General features: G+C 39.0%; 1 protein-coding gene across 1 annotated transcript in view; it reads right to left on the bottom strand.

Moving 5' to 3' along the window:
* LOC140726010 (uncharacterized) overlaps positions 1-21413 on the bottom strand; it is a 529984-nt gene that overhangs the window by 498053 nt on the left and 10518 nt on the right. The gene's annotated exons all lie outside the window — the stretch shown is intronic.

Genomic DNA, 21413 nt, shown 5'->3' with positions numbered 1-21413 from the left:
TAGCACCTCAATGGCTTTGGCACATATACCCTTACTGGGTAACTCATGAAACCCAGGAACACTTTCCTTGGCACTCTTTCTTCTTCAAATTCAATCAATACTGTTTCACTTTCCTTTTTCATTCCCTCCTTTGTTGTTTTCAGTCTTAGAACATTAATTACTTTCCCCCCTTTGATATTCCTCTTCAACTCCTCCATGTTTATACTCATTGGTACACCCGTGATCACTCCTTTACAACCACCATTTCGTGCTCCCACCCTCTCTGTATATTCCACCTTGCATTTTCCTATCTCTTTTAGCTTGAGTGCTTTCTCAAGTTGTTCTTCATTCGCACATCTTAACAATAGATTGCCATCATTAAGGACTTTTGCAAATACTATTTCCCCTATCTTATTTGCCAGAGTTGTTGTTAACACAAATGGGTTAATTTTCTTCATGTGTCCTTGCGCCTTCTCATTAAAACTAATTATGACAACACCTCCTCTCTGAACTTGTTCATCTTCCTCACTTTCAGAACTCTCTCCACTGTCATTTCTTATTCTTTTATTCCCTTTGTCTTGGTTTTCATTCATCCATCCCCTCACTATCTCCTTATTCCCTTTATTTCTCCCTTCACAATAATCCATTTCTCCCCAGCTGCCTACCTCTGATCCCAAATCCCTATCCCGCTCCTTCTCCACTCTCTTTCCCTCAGCCCCTCCTCTCGCCTTATCTGCCATTACCAGACCCAGGCAACCCCCTCCCAGCAATTCCCGCTCCTTCCCCACTCTCTTTCCCTCAACAAGTTCCAAACCACATTCACACATGCACCAGCCAGCCGGCACTCCGCTGGAGCAAGAGCTATGGCTGAGAAACGATGTTAAACAGGCTGCAGGTGATGAGTCTGCAACGAGTGGCAGTGAATCCTATCAGCTGGGTGGATTCTGCAAGGTGCCTGCAAGAGGAGGCTTGACTCTTAACTCAGCCTTCCTCCTCTTCATCCAAGTCATTTAGAATAATCACCAAGACCAGGGATTCCATCAGTCCCATAATCCCATTCTTTGCTCATCGCCTTGGAAATTATTCTTTACTCAAGTACCTATCTAATCTGAGTTAGACAGTATTGATTTTATGGATAGTCAGAGGCTTTTTCCCAGGGCTGAAATGGCTAGCACGAGAGGGCACAGTTTTAAGGTGCTTGGATAGGTACATGGAGCTTAGAAAAATAGAGGGCTATGGGTAACCCTAGGTAATTTCTAAAATAAGTACGTTTTTAGCACAGCATTGTGGACTGAAGGGCCTGTATTGTGCTGTAGGTTTTCTACGTTTCAATGTTAATCTCGTTTGAGTCAGGTAATATTTAATGCTCAGTATGTCAGTGCATATATTACCTCTATAGACTGATAATTACAAAGCATAACCATATTCTGTGTAAAGCATATCATCTGTGTATCTTTTGTCCAAAACTTTAATATTTTGGTCCTGACCCTTGAAAAGTAAATGTCCTTCATACACTCTTTCTAAATCTGTCATGACCTCGTGCACTTCTATCAAATCTCTTCTCGATCTTGATCATCTTTACTTCAAGGAGGGACCCACCTAATTTCTCTAGTCCAACCCTATAGCTTACATCGTGGACCATTGTAACTTTTTCTTCTGCATCCTCTCTAGAACATTCCCATCATATAAAATTCAATGATCTGAGTTGAACTCAAAACTCCATCAAGTTAGTTTTTAAAAATTGTTGCTTCTTTTTATCAAACCCAGATTACTTATGCCTTGCTAACCATTCTCTCACATGTATATCTTCACATAAGTCCCCTCTGTTCCTACATACCATTCAGAACTGTTTTGTTGGTCTACTTTGCCTCTCAGTACTTTTCCACTTTACACTTACCTTTATTAAATGTCAGCTGCCATTTATCATGTACCATTCTTACAATTTGCCCATGTCTTCTTGCAGTCTATTACTATCGTCATCATTGTATACTGTACTTTCAAGACTTGTGTCATCTGCTGATTTGTGTTGTATACCTATATCTAAGACGTCATTGTAGTGCTTCCAGCCCTAAACCCTGTGGAAAGTTATTATCTGCCATTTCTCTCTGTTCTCTACTTACTGCCTATAAATTAATTTCCTTTCCCTGATGCTACTGACTCTGTAAATCCATGTGTCTCCACTTTGCAAACCATCTTTGAGTATATGAGTCGAATAAACAGTTTTCAATATGAATAACATCCTTTCAATAGCTTTCTCTGCCACTGATTCAAAATGTTCGCACAGGTTGTTCAGATTACAAATTACTAAAATGAACAAAAAAAAGAGGACAAATTCAATCCAGCTTATTATTACCTGATCTGTTTACCCACAGTCATCAGTATAGAAAAGATAGGTGCCATCAACAACACTAACAAACAACAATATTCAGCCCACCAATGCCTAGCTTAGATTTTGCTAGATGGCTCCAAACCAATAGATTTTTAGAAACACAGCACAGAAAAAGGACCTTTTGGCTTACCTACTCCTTACCAACTGCAATGCCTCTACTTTGTAACGAGGCTGAAGAGTGCTTGACTTTGCACATCCATACTCATGCCATTCTACAAGAGAGAGCATCCTAACAAGCTGCATCACTGTTTGGTACAGAAATTGTACTATGGCAGACAAGAAGACTCTATAACAGGTAGTCAAAATGGCTCAACGCATCACTGGCTCCAGCCTGCCCACCATCACAGACATATATGCAGAAAGCTGCCAGAAAAGGGCCAGTAGCATCATGAGGGACCCTTCTCATGGACTGTTTGTCCTACTCCCATCAGGGAGGAGGTTACATGGTATTCACACCAGGACCACCAGGCTCAAAAACAGTTACTTTCCCCCAGCTGTAGGGAAACATCAAATGCCTCAACCCAAGCTACCAATACTCACCACAACCCAAAACATAAATGAGTATTACAACCAGGGATTTTGATGAATTTAACTAAGAATTTTTGTTTGTGAATCACATGCTCCTTTTCACAGTAGAGCCCCAAAATAGGGAAAATTGAAAAACATGAAAAACTAATATGAGATAACCCAGGAAATTATAGACCAGTGAGTCTTACTTCAGTGGTGGGCAAGTTGTTGGAGAAGCAGGATTTATGAGCATTTGGAGAGTCATAATCTGATTAGGGATAGTCAGCATAACTTTGTCAAGGGCAGGTCATGCCTTATGAGTCTGATTGAATTATTTCAGTATATAACAAAACACTTTGATGAAGGTAGAGCAGTGGATGTAGTGTATATGGATTTCAGTAAAGTGAAATCATGAGGTTCCCCATGCAAAGCTCATTCAGAAAGTAAGAAGGCATGGGATCAAAGAGACCTTGCTTTGTGCATACAGTTTGGCTTGCCCACACAAGGCAAATGGTGGTTGTAGATGGGTCGAATTTTGCATGGAGTTCGGTGACCAGTGGTGTTCCGCAGGGTTCAGTTCTGAGACCCTTCCTCTTTGTGAGTTTTATAAATGACCTGGATGAAGAAGTAGAAGGGTGGATTAGTAAGTTTGCTGATGACTCAAAGGTTGTGGGTGTTGTCGATAGTCTAGAGTTCAACCCAGATATGTGTGGAGGGTTCATTTTGGTTGGTCAAATTTGAAGAGAATATAATATTAATGGTAAGACTCTTGGCAGTGTGGAGGATCAGCGAGATCTTGGGGTGTGTGTCAGTAGGACACTTAAAGCTGCTGCGCGGGTTGACTGTTGTTAAGAAGGCATATGGTGTGTTGGCCTTTGTCAACTTGGGATTGAGTTCAAGAGCTGTGAGGTAATGTTACAGCTATATAAGACCTTAGACCCCACTTGGAATACTGTGTTCTGGTCACCTCCCTACAGGAACTCCCAGGAACTTGCTACACTTAACTCTCCCTACGAAGGAGCCATGTATTTGCAGAGGGGGTTGGTTTATCTGCACCTTCCTGATGTCTACAATGATTTCCATGGTCTTATCCATGTTTGTTGATGAAAATATATCTTTAAAGTTTTATCTGACTCTTATGCAATTTTTTATGTCTCTTATTCATCTTTCTGCTTCTGTTCAAGTGTACATAGTGTTTGAGTGTACACTGTGTTCTTATTTTTCTTTGTAAATTTTCCCATCATTTTCCAACTGAGATATTATGCCAAAACAATACATTAGTACTTCCATCCTGCCCTTAATTTCACTTGGTCCATCTCTGACACCTCCCTATCCTTTCTCAATCTCCCTGTCTCTATCTCTGGAGGCAAACTGTCAACCGGCATTTTTTATAAACCTTCTGATTCCTATGGTTATCTCTACCATACCTGTTCCCATCCTATCTCCTGTAAAAATGCTATTCCCTTTTCTCAGTTACTTTGCCTCTACCACATCTGTTCCCAGGATGTGGCTTTCCATTCTAAGAGATCAAAGATGTCCTCCTTCTTTAAAGAATGGGGTTTCACTTACCTTACTATTGATGCTGTCCTCACCTGCATCTTCTCCGTTTCCCGTACGTCTGTGCTCATCCCATCTTCCCATCATCACAATAGTGATAGAGTAGTTCTTGTCCTTACCAACCACCCCGTCAGTCTCCGCATCCAACCCGACTTCTGCCATCTTCAAACGGATCCTACTACTAAATATATCTTTACCCCTCAACTTTCCACAGGGATCTCTCCCTCCACAATTCCCTTGCCTATACATCCTTTCACATTAATCTCCCTCCAGTCACTTATCCCTGCAAGTGGCCTAAGTACTACACCGGCCCATAGACTTCCTTCCTCACATTTTCTCAGGAACCCAACCCGTCCTTTCAGGTGAGCCAAATTTAACCTATGAATCTGCTAGGGTCATCTATTGTGGCCAGAGCTCCCAATGCAGTCTCCTCTACTTGAGTGAGACCTGTCATGAATTAAGGGACCGCTCTGTCAAACATTTCTGTACCATCCGCCACAGGTGGGATTTCCCAGAGGCCAAACAATTTATTTTCCATTCCCACTCCCATTCCAATGTGTCAATCCATGGCCTCCTCTTTTGGAGGAGCAACACCTTATATTCTTTCCGGGTACCCATCAACGTGATGGCATGAATATCGATTTCTCCTTCAGTGAACAATCTCCCCCTCCTTCCTCTATTCCCCGCTCTGACTTTTCACTTCCCCCAGTCCCCTCCTCTTTCCCTTTCTCCTATTGTCCACTCTCCTCACTCATCAGATTCTTTCTTCTTGAGACGTTGACCTTTCCCACCCTTCTGGTTTCACCTATCACCTTCCAACTAGCCTCTTCCCCCTCCCTCTAATTTTTTATTCTAGCATCTTTTCTTTTCCTTCTCAGTACTGATGAAGTGTCTTGGCCCAAAATGTTGACATCTTTTCAATTGATGCTGTCTGACCTGCTGAGTTCCTCCAGCGTTTTGTGTGTGTAGCATAGCAAAAGTGTTTATTGCCTTTGTTATATTTTTACTATTGAACTCTGTTTAGCAGATTTTTTTAAGCCTTGAAGTAAATTATGTCAAAAGTTTCCCCTTTATCGCACTATGATCAATGAAACCCCCTGGTTTCCTTGGCTGTGTAAGTCTAAGGAAAACAATAAAGATGTGAGCCAGGACATTACATCTATATTCTTTGCTTGTTAATATCCCAGATACATATATGTTTCATATTCATCCATTGGTTGTGTTGTATCCTGCTGCTCTGTTTTATGTTCTACTAGTTCCATTACTGTCTCTATCTTTTTAACAATTCTTCTTTCTTCTTCTTCTTCTCCTCATGATGATTATTATTATTGTGTTCTTTTTCTTTTGTGTGTTATTTTCTGTGCTGCATTAGATCTGGAGTAACAATTATTTTGTTCTCCTTTACACTTGTGTACAGGAAATTACATTAAACAATCTTGAATCTTGAAACTCCCTATGTACCTGTTTAGGCCCATATTCCTTATTGAAGTCTCTGTCCTCTTAAGCTTTATAGATACATCTGCCTATGCTGTGAATTTAATATTTTAATAATATTTGAGTAATCGTGTGTGTGTGTGTATGTATGTATGTGTGTGTGTGTATATATATATATATATATATAGTTTGATTCAGCATTCTTGTTTGTTTAAATAATTCATTATGGGTTATATGTATAAATACATGAATTGCATACGCCATCACACTACCCCATGATGCATGTATGCCTCACTTAAAGTAAAGACGAAGTTACACCTGCATTCCCAGACTGCAGAGTTTTTCTTTGAATTAGTTCAATGTTTTGAAGTTGCAAACATAACAGCCTCTTCCAATCCTTCTAGTCCATGAGCCAGGATCCCAAATTTGGGCCACTGGTACCATCTGGGGGGGAATAATCCTTATAGTGACTTTTGGCAAGGTATACTCCCCTAGTGCTAGAAAATACATGATAGCATTGCAGTGGTGGTAGCTTTCTGTGCGTTATCACTCGATTTATAACCTCATGCCAAAACACACTCTTCAAAACTATACTTAGCATAGAATAAAGCATTCTACTTCAAACTGATGCTTCTCTCTTATTATTGACACTTTGTCTTAGAAAACTGTTGGGAATATAGCTCAGACTATATGTTTTTCAGAAAAGTTGTTAAAATTAGTATCTCTACAAATGCCGTCTATTACTGGCAGTGACAACACAGTGACTATACATTACATAAGATGTACTTCTGTTTTCATATTCTGTTTCACATTTATATCTTGTATATCACCATTTATACATACAGTTATATCACCTTCGCAGCAGGTGCTTTTTTCACCAGCAATGTTAATGTGATTATTTTCTGTTTCAGGTACTGTGGTGGTGGGATAGTCCTGCACAACAGAGGATAGAGAGAGTAGAGTAGATTTAGATCTGTGTAGCTGAATCACTTTGCTTCAGAATGGAGAGCCATAAGCACAAAGATGCAAATATCATACACCGGAAAATATCAAAAGAACATGATGGCCATTTAGTTAGTCCTCAAGACTATGGATCCTGGAAAACATTACTTGAAGCAGCCAAAGTGAGAAGTTATGCACCTACTTTAGATGTTGCTAAAGAACTTGGAGAAAAAGAAGTCCCAAGAATCTACTGTCACCGAAAATGCTGAAGCCTCTTCACCGGGAAGAGAGACTTAGAGACTCTGAAAAGGAAAGCCAAGGAAAGCATCACTGATGAAGCTGGTGAGAATACCTGTACATCAAAAAGTCCAAGGAGGAGACTTTCATCAGAAGCAAGGGTGTATGATCAAATCTGCATTTTTTGTAATAAGGTGACATTTCTGAAGGGCTCCAAGTCATGAGAAAAGCTTACACAAGCTGTATAACTCAGAGCTGACCAAACACTACAGGAATGTGCAACCCAAAAGGAAGACAAAAAGGTTCTAGCAGTAACAAGCAGAAACATAGCTGTTGCAGAGGCCCATTATCATGTATCATGCTATAAGGATTGTACCAGAATCAAGAAAAAGGAACCTGAGTAGAAAGAGAATGATGATGAAACGGATGGTGATGAACTGTATAAAAGGATTGAAAGGGAAGCCTATAAAGACCTTTTCAAGTGTCTCAGGACTGATATCATACCCAACAAGATGATTGTACAAGTCACTTCTTTGGTCACAAAACTTGAATCTTTCATGCTATCTGGTGGAGTTACACTCCTGCAAGATTCTACAAGGAAGTACATTCGTAGGAAACTGGAACCTGAGCTGGGCAATTCAGTAGATATATTTCCAGATGACAAAGGAAAATTGTTAATGGTTCCTGTAAGTGTATCATTAAGGGACGTTGTCTTGGAAAATCAAACTCTACAGAGAGAACTCAAAGTTTGAAGGGCCAAGGCAACCAATTTCGACAAGATCATAGATTAGACTTCATCACATATCAGGCCCTATCCACACCAGAAGGATTGCTGAGAAAGACAAATAAAGCTACTTTAGCCACAACATTGCAGAAAAATGTAGCAGTAGAAGAGCAACTCACAGGAAACTCTGCTACAGTGGTTGATGGAATGAACTTGGTCCAAAGAGTGAAAGGTGATCAAGTTACTTTCAGAGATGTTGCCACAACAATTCTCGGTATGGCTTTGAGGGAAGGCAGGCAGAGTAGCAGAATGGATGTTGTTTTGTTTGACACATACAAGGAGAACTCTATCAAGAATAGTGAAATATCTCTCGGGGTGAAGACTGGTCATGAATTGCAAGCTATCACAGGCACACAGATAGTGAGGCAGTGGAGGAGCTTCCTGACCAAAGTCAGTAACAAAAATAGTCTCATTAACTTCATAGTCCATGAATAGAGGAAGGGGGAGTACAGAGCAAAGCTACAGGAGAAGATTCTGTATGCAACTGTGAATGACAAATGTTACAGAATCACATCTCAAGACAGTGAAGAGGTGTCAGCTCTTCAGTGTCAACAAGAAGAAGCAGATGGCCGCCTACTTCTCCATGCTGCCCATGCCACAAGAGAGGGATACCAATCTGCTCAGAAGACACAGATGTCTTTATCATGTCTTTAGCATTTTGTGACAAGATTGAGGCCCCATTATTCCAGAAATGTGGTGCTAGAACCTGTACAAGGCTTGTAGACATCAGGAAGGTTGCTGCCACTGTTGGTATAGAGGTTTGGAGGGCTCTCATTGGGTTGCACTCATATACAGGATGTGACACTGTCAGCGCTTTTGCAGGCAAAGGGAAGACAAGTGCCCTAACACTTCTGACCAGCCACAGGGAAACTCAGAAACACAAGCTGTACAACTCAGAGCTGACCAAGCACTACAGGAATGTGCAACCCAAAAGGAAGACAAAAAGATTCTAGCAGTAACAAGCAGAAACATAGCTGTTGCAGAGGCCCACTATCATGTTTCATGCTATAAGGATTATACCAGAATCAAGAAAAAGGAACCTGAGTAGAAGAAGAATGATGATGAAATGGATGGTGATGAACTGTATAAAAGGATTGAAAGGGAAGCCTATAAAGACCTTTTCAAGTGTCTCAGGACTGATATCATACCCAACAAGATGATTGTACAAGTCACTTCTTTGGTCACAAAACTTGAATCTTTCATGCTATCTGGTGGAGTTACACTCCTGCAAGATTCTACAAGGAAGTACATTCTTAGAGTTGGGTCAGGAATGGGACCTCTCCCCAGAACTGATGGGCAAACTGGAGGTATTTACACATCTTCTGTATGCCCCAAAAACATTGACCACCAAGGTCAATGCTCAGGTATCACCTTATCTGTGCCAAGAAAAGTGAAATTTGAAGTTATTAATTCCCACCATGCAAGGACTGCTTAACAAACCATGCACAGCGAGCCAACTACCAGGCTGGTATGTGGAGAAGATGTTTGGAGAAGGACCCACAAGTGCCAAGCCCTGTTGGCAGAGGATGGAAGATGGAGAGAGAAGAGGAAGCTGAACAGTTGTGGTGCACTGGATGGAAGGCCAGCCAGCACCCGATGCCATCCTGGGTCTACTGGCCTGTAACTGTCCAAAGAAAGTTCACTCCCAAGATGTATGTGTGTTGTAAATGGCCTCAGGTGTACTGACATGTGTAGACTGGCAGACTGTGAGAACCAAGCATCCACCTCAGAGAGTGTGGGAAGTTCAGATGAAGATGTGGAAGACTTGGAAAATTATTATGATTATTAATAGTTTATGAAAGTATGGAAAGCAGTCTTTGATTAAATATATTCATTTTACAACCAAATGGGGCCTAGGTTATGACTGTGTGGAACCCCACATTTGAATTATTGTACTGTAATTCTATATGCTATGACAAAAGCTTAAGATTGTTTTGATTTGATACAACAATATGGAAAATATCATGACATTGATAAAACTCCAGAAATCTCTCCAAATGAGTTTTTTACCTTTTAGGGGGTGGGGTAACATTTTCTGCTGTACTGATGTTAATATGGAATATATACAAAAAGTGATTACTTATTTGAAGTAATAAAGCTACCACTGGTGCAATGTTATCACATATTTTCTAAGTCTAGAGATGTATACCTTGCCAAAAATCACTATGAGCATTATTCCCCTCAGATGGTACCGACCAACCCTACTGGCTCACGGACTATTCTGGCAGCTCATTCCAGATATTCACCAACCTTTGGGAAAAATGTATCCCCCAGAACTCCTATAAATATTTTCCCTTCTGAGAAAATGATTCTGTCCATCTATTCTGTCTAGATCCCTTATTATGTTATAAGCCTCTATAAGTTCAACCCTTAGCCTTTTACTTCCAGTGAGAATAAATCCAGCCTTCCTTTTTAAGCAGCATCCTGGTGAATCTCTTCTGCATTCCCTCTTCTGCTATCACATCTTTCCAGTAGATAGATGATTAAAACTGCACATAATATGATGTTCTAACTCTCATACGCAGAACTTTTGCCTATGAAGGTAAGCATGCCAAATGTCTTTTTCACTACTCAAAAGTCACCACTTTCATGGAGCTATAGGCTTGCACACCAATGCCTCTCTATCCATTAACACTCCTAAAGTCCCTGCCATTTACTCTTCATGTCTTACCAGAATTTTTACCTCCCAAAGCGCATTAACTCACATTTGTCTAGATAAAATTCCATCTGTCACTACTCCACTCAGCTTTCCTGAAGATCTGTGTCCCACTAGATCCTCAAATAACTTTCTTCTTCATCTACCACTTTACCAATGTTCATATTGTCTGCAAACTTAGTTACCATATCTTACCTTCTCATCCAATACATATACAAAACCAACAATCAAGATACCAGCACTGGTAACTGAGATAGACCATTTGTTACTGGTTTTCGGTCCAAAAAGCACCATTCATCACTACTTTTTACCTCCTGTCACTTTCCCAATTTTGGGTAAAGTTTTTCAATATATTTCAGATTCCATGTCAGTTGACCTTTTAGGTAAGTGTACCATATCAGGCATTGCTTTGCAAAAGCCTTACTAAAGTCCATGTAAAACTCACCGACCTTGATGTCCTCATCAATTGTCCTCATCACATTGCCATAAAACTATTTGTGATACATTGTCTCACTGCACAAATCCATGCTGACTCCTCTTAATCAGGCCCAGTCTTATCAAGTGAACATAAATCCTGTCCCTCGCACTCTTTTCTAACAACTTTCCTACCAGTGGTTTAAGGTTCACCAGCTATCATTTCTAGGCCATCACCAAATATCTTTTTGAATAACAGGACTACATTAGTTATCCTGCCATCTTCTGGTATCTTACCAGTGGCTAATTACTATGTTAGCACCCTAACAATTTTCATCCTTACTTCCTTTAGCATCCAGAGATATATTTAATCCAACTAGGTTATTTCTTACCTCAAATGTGCTCCAATATTTCTAGCACTTCCTCCTTACTGATACAGACATACTCCATGATACGAGTGTATTTCCCCCTTAATTTTCCAGGCCAATGTCCTTCTGTCTGGTGAAAACTAATGAGGAATATTCATTTAGGATCTTTCTAATTTCCTCTGATTCCACACATAGACTACCCTTCTAGTCACTGAAGGGATCTATTCCATCCTTGGCTACCTCCTTGCTTCTAATGTAGCACATTTGATATTCTTCTTTATCTTACTTGGTAAGGTAATTTTCATGGTCCCTTTTTGCCCAGCTAATGACAGCCTTAGTATAAACTTGCACCAAGAGATGCACTCTGTAAGTGTGAAAAGAGTGACTGACTCATCTTCAAGGCAGCATTTGACCAAGTGTGGTACCAATGAGTCCAATAAAATGAAAGGCAGTGGACATTAAGGGGAGATCACATAAATAGTTGGAGTCATAACACATGGCCAGGGAAATGGTTATGGTGTTTGAAGATTAGTCGTATTAGTTTCAGGACATAACTGCCTGCTGAAGTTCCTCAGAGCAGTGTCTAATGCCCCATGATATCTGGCTGCATCATCAATGGCCAACCTTCTATCATAGGTTCAAAACTGGGCATGTTCACTAATAATCACTTAATGTTCAGTTCTATTTTTACCATTCATCAGCAAATGAAGTCAGCATTCAGGCATTGCTTGGAAAGTGACAAATGACATGCCAGATGATGACACATCTCCAGCAAGAGAGAATTTGACCACCTCCCCTTGGTATTTAATGTAATTATCAACATCATAACCCCCCTCCCACCACCACCACCATCAATATCTTGGGTTTCTCTATTGACTACAACTCATTTAGAACAGCTACATCAAAACTCTACCTCGCAAAGTCCAACCCTACATCCCTGTAGTGAGAGGTGGAAATGGGTAAGGTCAGTCAACAGGGGCTCTGGCAAATTTTTACAGTCCAATCCCCTGTATAGAGGATAGAATGGATTACAGAAACATTGATGAACTCCAAAGGAGTCATCGATGGCCTATGCCCCACTGAGAGCTAAGGACAGAAGAAGAAGAAGACATCAACACTGTCTGCAAGAGCAGGTTCAAGACTGGATATCACTTGATGAGTTGTCCACCCCAAAGCCTTTCCATCAACTATGAGGAAAATCCAGAATTATGATGAAATACTTTACACTTGCCTGGATTAATGTAGCTACAACAAATCTCAAGTACCTTGGCACTGTCCAGGGTAAAGCAGTCCTTAGATTGATACCCTACACTTCATCGTATACATTCATTCTGGCTCACAGGGTTGAGATATGTGCCATCTACAGAATGCAGTGTATTTACTTGCCTTAATGACTCTGACTGCATCTCCCAATCCATGATGTCTGTTGCCAGACAGAAACAGGACAGCAAGAATGTGCAGATTTCCCTCCAATTCACCAACCACCATGACTTGGAAGCATATTGCTGGTCCTTCATCATCCCTGAGTCTACACTTTGGACTTCCCACTCAACATTATTCTGGAGGCTCGCGCATCAAGAGGACTACAGCTGTACAAGAAGATGGCTGACTACTGTCACTTCAATGACGTATGGGGGCGGGGTAGGCAATAACTGATAGTTCTTCCAGCAATGCCCAAATTCCAAAAAAACCTAAGTGAAAAATAATTGTCTCAATTATTTATGCAAAATTTTTCCAAATTATCCAATTTCCTATTTTTTTCTTATGGTAATTATTTTTGTTAGTTTCCATCTGAGGTAAACCTGACTGGCCTGGGGGTTGCTGAATATGATCTCACACACCTTTATGAACAAGATTGTTATATTTGTGCTTTCCTAGTCTCTAGCAGCTCCCTTGAATGATGAGATGGCTAGAATGTATTGGCAAGCTCTTCTGCGATTTCAGCTCTGAGCCTAAAATGTATCCTGAGCAACAGCATAAATCAGCATTTAGAGGCACAGGTTAATCAAGAACAGTCAGCATGAATTTGTTGAGGAAAGGTCATGTCTGACTAACAACTGAATTTTTCAAAGATTGACTAATCCTTTGCATTTCATGGAATCAAAGCAGATTTCAGAAAAGACTTTCCTACACGCCAAATGATTAGGAAAGTAAAATTTTGTTGGATCCAAAGGAAAGTAGCAATCTCCATTAAAAATTGGCACAATGATAAAAGTGAAGGGTCATGCTTGTTGTGAGTTTTACTGAAGTAAATGAAAATGGATTTAAATGTGATTAAGAACTTTGCAAGTACTAATAAAAGTGCTATTGATCAAATTCAAGTTTAATTATCATTCACCCATACATGAATAGAGCTAAATGAAACACTGCTCCTCTGGGACCAACATGGAAAAGGTCCAAAGTTCTAGAAATGCAAGAAAGTATCAAAGGACTGTCCAGCAGTGTCATAAAAGTGGCCCATGGAATTCAATTTGGCAAAGTGTGAAATAACATCTTTCAGGAGAACAATCAAAACATGGTAATATACTAAGAACAGTAGGATTCAGCAGAAGTCAGATAGCTGATGATTCAGAAACCCCAGTGGTTTGGCTTCTGGATTACAAAGTGACATTTGCCTTGTTTTGTTCCCACTCATCAGAGCCTAGTTCATGTGCTGTCCCCTCACTGGGGCCTGAGTACCCATGCTCCATTTCCATTCACTGGGCTCCTGTGCACACTCAGCATGTAAACTAACCTGCTTACACCATATTTATTACAATATTATGTAATATTTGAAAAAAAGGCCAGTTTAAAATGTATTAACTTTTAATAGAAATGACATCCAATGGTCAAGAAAATCTGCTTGTCTGGCATCAAATGATGCCAAATTGTCAGGTCCTAGCTAGAGTACTGTCCACAGTCGAAACCACACATTATTGAAAGTATGTGTCAACAGCTGAAAGGGTGCAGAGCAGACTAACCTAGATGTTGCCAAGGTCAGAGAAATTTAGTTATGGCTGTTCTGGTGGAGAAAAAGGAAACTGAGAAGAGATATCATAGATATGCAGAAAACTACGACAGACTTCAGTAGTATGAGTGTAGAAGGCCTACATCCTTTTACAGAGAAGCTGGTAGTTAGATGTTTATTAATCAAAGGATTGGAGGAAAGTTGAAAGAATAAAATTCTAATAGCAGAGGACATGCATTGAAGGTGAGCAAGTGGTTCAAACAGGAAGTGAGGGGTAAGTTTTTTACTGATAGAGTGGTGGATGCCTGCAATATGCTGCCTGCTGTGGTGGGAGAGGCAAATGCATTAGAGGCTTTTAAGAGACAATTAGACAGGCACATGAATATGGAGGGATATGGACAGGGTGTAAGTAGGAGGCTTTTTGAGTTACTTTTTAGCTGCTTCAGCATAGTGTTGTGGGGCAAAGGGCCTGTTCCTGTGCTGTACTGTTCTGTTCTAGCTTCTAGGTTCAGTAATAGTGAAGTTAAGGAACAGATTCTTGTTTCACAGCTGTCCTGTTTAATGTATAAACTGACATAAAAAATAGAAGGAATTAGAACCATTACCGTCATTCCACAAAAAGAAAATGGCCTTTGAACAGCTTTGAAATTCCCTTGGTTTCAGAAATCATCATAAAATGAAAACCATGTGAGCATTTACGATCAAAGCCATATTCAACGCATTTAATAAAATAGCATATATTTGAGCAAAGGCCTGTCAAAACAAAATTACAAACATTACATCAATAATTTCTGTGTTCTCTGCATTATCTTGGCATTATCATCCGCTGGACAAAGTTTCATTTGTTCTGTTGCTTCTGGGCATTTTTTGTAATTCAGTACCACTTTGAGTAAGTTTATATTTTCAGTTGACCTATCCATCGCACTACAATCTGTTCTAGCTTAATCAATTTCAGATACACTACTGAGATATTGAGCACTTTATTGGAATGTTCATTGTAGTCGTTGAATCGGCAAAATGAAACCAAAACCAAAATGAAACAATTGCCGCTGGCTGTGACCACTACTTTTTGTTGTACTTGCATAACACACCCCAATGATTCCTCCAAAAGGCACATCCTTTGTTAACAATTAGCAAACAAACAATCTTGAAGCGATGAAATTAAGTGTACCCAAATGTAAGCTCAGCATTATTCAGCATTATCTCAGCGGTCAGCAAAAGATATGACTTCCACTGGTTCCAAGCTACAAACTACCCTGAAATAAGCAAGAATATGTAACTTGTTCCCTTCACTTTTATGACACTCCATTCATGTGACAAGTTACCATGATAAACATAATAAATGAGCGACAAAGAATAAAAGTGGATAGAGCTCCTACAGCCATATTTTGATTTGTATATTCTGCTTTGTTTGTTTATATATACTGAAGCATACTCTATTCATAGTATGTACAGAATATTGCATTGTCTTCATTCACTGGATCAAGCATATCATTACATTTAATTAGAATATCTGCATGGTCAGCATCACATCAAATTTCACTGTGAAGCATTCTGTCAGCAAATAGCCCCTCAATTTCCAGTAGTTAGAGAACATTCTATTTTCCGCATTTAACATTGTGCTAAGTTTCAATGCTTTCTTGTTCTAACCATATTTTGCCTGTGACTATTAACTTAAATTTCTAGCTATACTATTCAATTCTTCCTCTACAATTTGGGGTTGTCTATTTCAACCAAGTTTTCTTAAGGTTGTTATAGCCAGGGGTAGTATTGGGGACCAGATCCCACTATTAGTTAAATGCTCCCAATAGCATGTGCCTCAAATAGCCTCTGACAGCCACCTCCAGCTCCTGGCCTTCATGTGTGGCTTAGCTACTAAGCCTGGAACCATTTTTACTGACAAGAGCAGGGGCAAAGGCAGGCTACTAGCATATTAAAATCAGTCCTGACCTGTTCATACTGCACCATCCGCCGCCACTGGGCTATAAACGTGCAGGAGCAGTGTGTGGTTAAGTGCCTTGCTCAAGGACACACTCAATGCCTCGGCTGAGGCTCGAACTAATGAACTTTAGATCGCCAGCCCAAAGCCTTAACCACTTGGCCGCGCGCTTCAGCTTATCAGGGCTTATCAGCCATGGTTGGCAGTTTGTCTTGGAGAAGAAAAACTCTGATCTCAAATCTCTGCTGCCTTGCGGCAATACCCACTCATGGGGAAAGCTTCGTGAGTAAACCCCAAGGGAAAAATCTGGAGCTGGCATCCCTAAGGGAGTTCTACAGTGAGACAATGATGCTGGCATCGGCCTCTGATGCTCCTTTGGGTTCATCAGATGCTTGGAGAGGGGAGCTTGCTACTTGCTCCCCGTATCGTACTGCTCAGGCTTGTGTATCTAGAGAGCTAGGATGAAATATCCATGGTCAGCTCAGACCAACGGAGGCTCTCACTCTCTCATTTCAACCATAAGATATAGGAGCAGACTTAGGCCATTTGGCCCATCAAGTCTGCTCCATCATTTTATCATGGCTGATCCATTTCCCTCTCAGCCCTAATCTCCTGCCTTCTCCCCTTATCCCTTCATGCCTTGACTAATCAAGAATCTACCAACCACTGCCCTGAATATTCCCAATGCCTTTGGCTCCACAACTTCCCCAAATTCACCACTCTTTCGCAAAAGAAATACCTCCTCATTTCTGTTCTAATGGATACCCCGCTATTCTGAGGCTGAGTCCTGTGGTCTTGGACTCACCCACCATAGGAAACATCCTCTCCGCATCCATTCTGTCAAGGCCCTTCAACAAGAATCTATCAACCTCTGCCTTAAATATACCCAATTTAGAGTGTAGATGAGGAGATTTTCCATTGCGTTACAATTCTTTGGAAGGTTTTACTTCAGTGGGATAAGAATGCTCAGTTATAGAGTACTTTCAAATTCTCGGATTATAAGGGAATTAAGCGACGGGACTTTTGTGCAGGAAGACAGCTGTAGTAAATGATCAGCATGCTTTCATTGCTTGGCTCAAAGGGCTGATGGATTGACTATTGCTACAATTTCTTATGTTCCTTTTGTCACGTGTAATCAATTTAAGCTTGAGAGCTACATTATAAAAGGACAAAAATGGAATTTAATTGTTAATTTCCTCCGGGCACCGAAGCCTGCAGAAAGCAATGCATACTTACTAAGAGGGATTAACCGACAGTGAACCAGGTTACATTGTAAAGGTTCTACATGGCAAAAAAAACCACTACAGCACAACAAAAGAATAGTGAGATAAAATTATAGTTTATCTGAACTGATTTTAACTTTAGTGTGGCACATGCAAATTGTTTAATTCACAAATTACTCATAATATTTCACTCATAATCATCGAAAGATAATTACTTGTACTTTTGGAGCTGTTGTGTGATCTGTAGATAATTGAAATGTGCATTATAAAGATAATTATGACACCTGAAATTTGATGGCAAGAAAATGGGTAATTATTAAAAATAGACAATGTATTCCACAATAAACTACTTCCTTACTAGCAGTGGTAAAAATCTTGATTATGAAATGCTCTCAAAGGGAGTCTGCTCAAGGATAATCTTCTACAATTTAAGGGTTTATTAAAGCTTAAAATCCTTATTCAGTGATTAAAAATAACATTTCATGGTATAATAAAGTTAGATATGTAATCATAGTCAAATAGCAGAGAAAAACTAGTCTGCAAATGATCACTGAGTAAAAGTGGAATTAATGTGTTTAAACCATTACTTGTGTGGGAATATATCTGTAATCCTGAAGTATTTATGCATTTATAACCTTTATAAACTGTAATGTAACAAAATGGAACTGCTGTGATCCCAGAGTGTTTTGCTGGTTTGGACAGAAGCTTACAAGAAGTCTGTGTGTGTTATCTGGTACGGGGTATATTTATGATAAGGAATGTTTTGACAACAGAGAAAAATAGGACACAGCTGTCATGGGGGAAAGAAGCCTCAAAGACAAATGGGCTGATGAAAGAACAGATACCAGGAACCAGAGATGGATCCAGATAAGGAAAGGATGTCATTATGAGATGGAGTGTACTCAAAGACATGAAAGTTGATGAATTACTTTGTAAAAGTATAGAAATGGTTTGCACTGAACTGCAAGATTGAAGCCACCTTCCAAAGTTTTAACAATTAGAGGTATATCTTCTCTTGCAAGTAATAAACATGCTTATAATTTGATCCACTCTGAATTTGTTGTAGTTTGTTACTGTATATTAGAAGCCCTAGCTGAACAATACATGGCACTTGTGTCTTGGATGCTAAAAATATTTCAATTGTTAACTGTTCTCCTTTCAAGCTTGATTTTGCATCAAATTAATTTCTCTAAATATTTATTATTTTCCTGCTACTGTATACTTAAAATAATGAGGCATAAAATTGCAGGGCTCAGTGCAAATCTATCACACTAAAGCCAATAATCATTAAAAAGAAGTCCACCACTTCTTAACAGCACAGTATGGGCCGTATGATAACATAGAGCCTAGCATACTGATACACAGCACCAGTGATCAGAGTTCCTTTCCTACCACTGTCTGTAAGGAGCATGCATGTTCTTTCCAAGGATATCTGGATTTCCTTCCTTATTCCAAAGATAAATGGATTAGTAAGGGTTAATAAGTTGTGGGCATGCTAAGTTGCCGCTGCGAGTTTGTGACAGTTGTGGGCTTCCACTAGTATATCCTTAGACTGTGTTGGTCATTAACGGAAGCAATGGATTTCACTGTATGTTCCAATGTACATGTGATGAACAAAGCTAATCTTTAAACCAAATTTCCTTCAACTACAATGGAAATCAAGTTGCTTGAAGTAGACTGGTTTTGAGCCCACTCACAGCTCTAAACTGAATTTTTAACAGGAGAACAAAATTTGTTAAGTAGGAAACATGTGTTCTGAATATCTGAAACTAGGATTATTCTTAACAGAATCAGATATTCCAAAATGTAGGCTCCCATATTTTCTTTCAGCTTTAGTTTTATTGATTATTTGCCCAGTAGTAATAAGTTTACAAGTTTATTAAAACTAAAGTGATTTTTTTACACAACAATATTGTGACATTTGCTGAAGCTGTGGTATCCATGAAAATAACCCTTCATAACCTTTAAGTGTTTTGGAAAGGGAGCCTTTGGTATGTTGGTAAGCATAGCATTCAGAAAGCTGCTGTGAAAATATTGTTTTTTTAGTGGTGTATTTACTCTTAGCAGCATAACCTCTATTTTCAGTTTGTAGTGTAAATGGCAATATATGATTTCAGATGGTAATCACAATTTAGCTACTCATGAAAGAGAAAGTCACAAAGATGTGTTATTCTGCTGAATTCTGATATTTTAAAACGTTTATTCAGTAGCTGTTCAATTATAGCCCAAGCAGATTTTTATTTTATTTCTGTGGAACCAAAAGCTTTTTGTTGATTATATTTCCTTTCAATTGTGAAGCCTTCATTTTGAATGAGGAGAAGCAGAACAAATGGGAAAGGTGAATACAAAGGGAGAGGGTATTAGGAGAAAAGTAATAAGCATATGAAAACTGTATGTACCAAGGAAGATAATTTAGTATTTGCTATGCAACAATATTCAAAGTGATATAATCTATTCAGGGATTCATAGATATCTACCTAATGCTACCTTGGAGAGTTACTTTAATTCTTCCAGTTTTTCCAGTAATCCAACAACAATAGCAGTCATTAATTGCTTTTGAACAGGACCTTTTCAGATAACTGCAGAAAGTGCCCTTGATAGCACTATCAACACCTTGATAACATTATATTGTTCAATATTAATCTTTGAAAAACTTCACTTTTCAAAAAAAAAGGGAATGGCCTGGTAGCGTAGTGGTGTAGTGATTAGCACAATGCTTTACAGTACAGGTGATCTGGGTTCAATTCCCGGCACTGCCTGTAAGAAGTTTGTAATTTCTCTCCACAACCCCGTGGGTTTACAAAGATGTACCGGCTTGTAGGTTATTTGTTTTTTGTAAATTGTCCTGTGATTATACTAGGATTAAATCGGGGGGTTGCTGGGCAGTGCAGCTCAAAAGGCTGGAATGGCTTATTCCATGCTGTGTATCAATAAATAAATAAATAAAATTAAAATAAATAAATCTCAAAAATGGTTTACATAAGGTGAATGCTATTTGCACAGAAAAGACACATTGCATTGCATTGAATTCAACACATTCATAATTTAAGCTAACCAAAATGGCACAGGAACAATATTTTTAATTATCAATATATGACATGGCAAGCAGCCAATTAACATTTCATTAGCATATTAAATAAGTATCATGAGGTAAAATTTTTAACTAAATGTTCACTCAAATTGGTTGTACTGTTAAATTTTATCTTATGAACTTTGAATTGATTCAAATTAAGTATTTACTTTTTATGTTTATAACTCAAAAATATTGTGTGCTTCAGAAGAGCACAATTATTTGCAGCCTTTAATGATGTAAAATGTCCAAGAGTGTTTGATTGACAATGTGGGAAAAAGCTGGTAGCAATAAACAACCTCTTCATTCAAATTCAACTTGGGTTGTGACATTAAAGAGGATCAATGTTACTCAACTAATCTTTTAGACCAAGGCAAAGATCAAATTGAATTATTGCTTAGAAATCTTCAGAAGTGGTAAATGTCACTTCAGACTGAACCGTCATTCAAATGTAATTTTCTATTTATGCTGGCCCAAGCATTGTTTCATTATTGTTTACAGCAGTTGAAAGGGGATGAATTTATTGAATTCAAAATGGATAGTATTCCTCACTCTTGATCATCATGTTGACTGCAATCCCTTCTTCAGACCAGTAACCCGGTGGAGAAAGGTGACAACATGTCTGATTCAGATGGTCAGTAATTTGTGAATTTCACTTTGCTGAATTATATTCCAGAAGTTAATACTTGAAATTCATTCCTTAATGGATTTTAATTTAAACAATTTAGTTTTACAATATTTCATGAATCCATTGATAGAACTTTCACTAATTGATATGGTTGGATGAAAAATAAAGCTTTATATATTGTGTTGTTACGATTTGCTTTGTAGATATTCCAGCAAAAGCAGTACCCATTTGTCTTTTTCAAGAGCTTAATATCTGCAACTGGATTTGGATTGTTTCAATGTCTAACACTATATGAACTCTCATAGTTTCATATTAACATTGATCATGATTTTCCGGTAT

Source organism: Hemitrygon akajei, chromosome 4 (genome assembly GCF_048418815.1).
Source record: "Hemitrygon akajei chromosome 4, sHemAka1.3, whole genome shotgun sequence".
NCBI lineage: Eukaryota > Metazoa > Chordata > Chondrichthyes > Myliobatiformes > Dasyatidae > Hemitrygon > Hemitrygon akajei.
The sequence above is the reverse complement of the archived record's forward strand: the minus strand, read 5'-3'. Positions and strand labels throughout refer to the sequence as shown.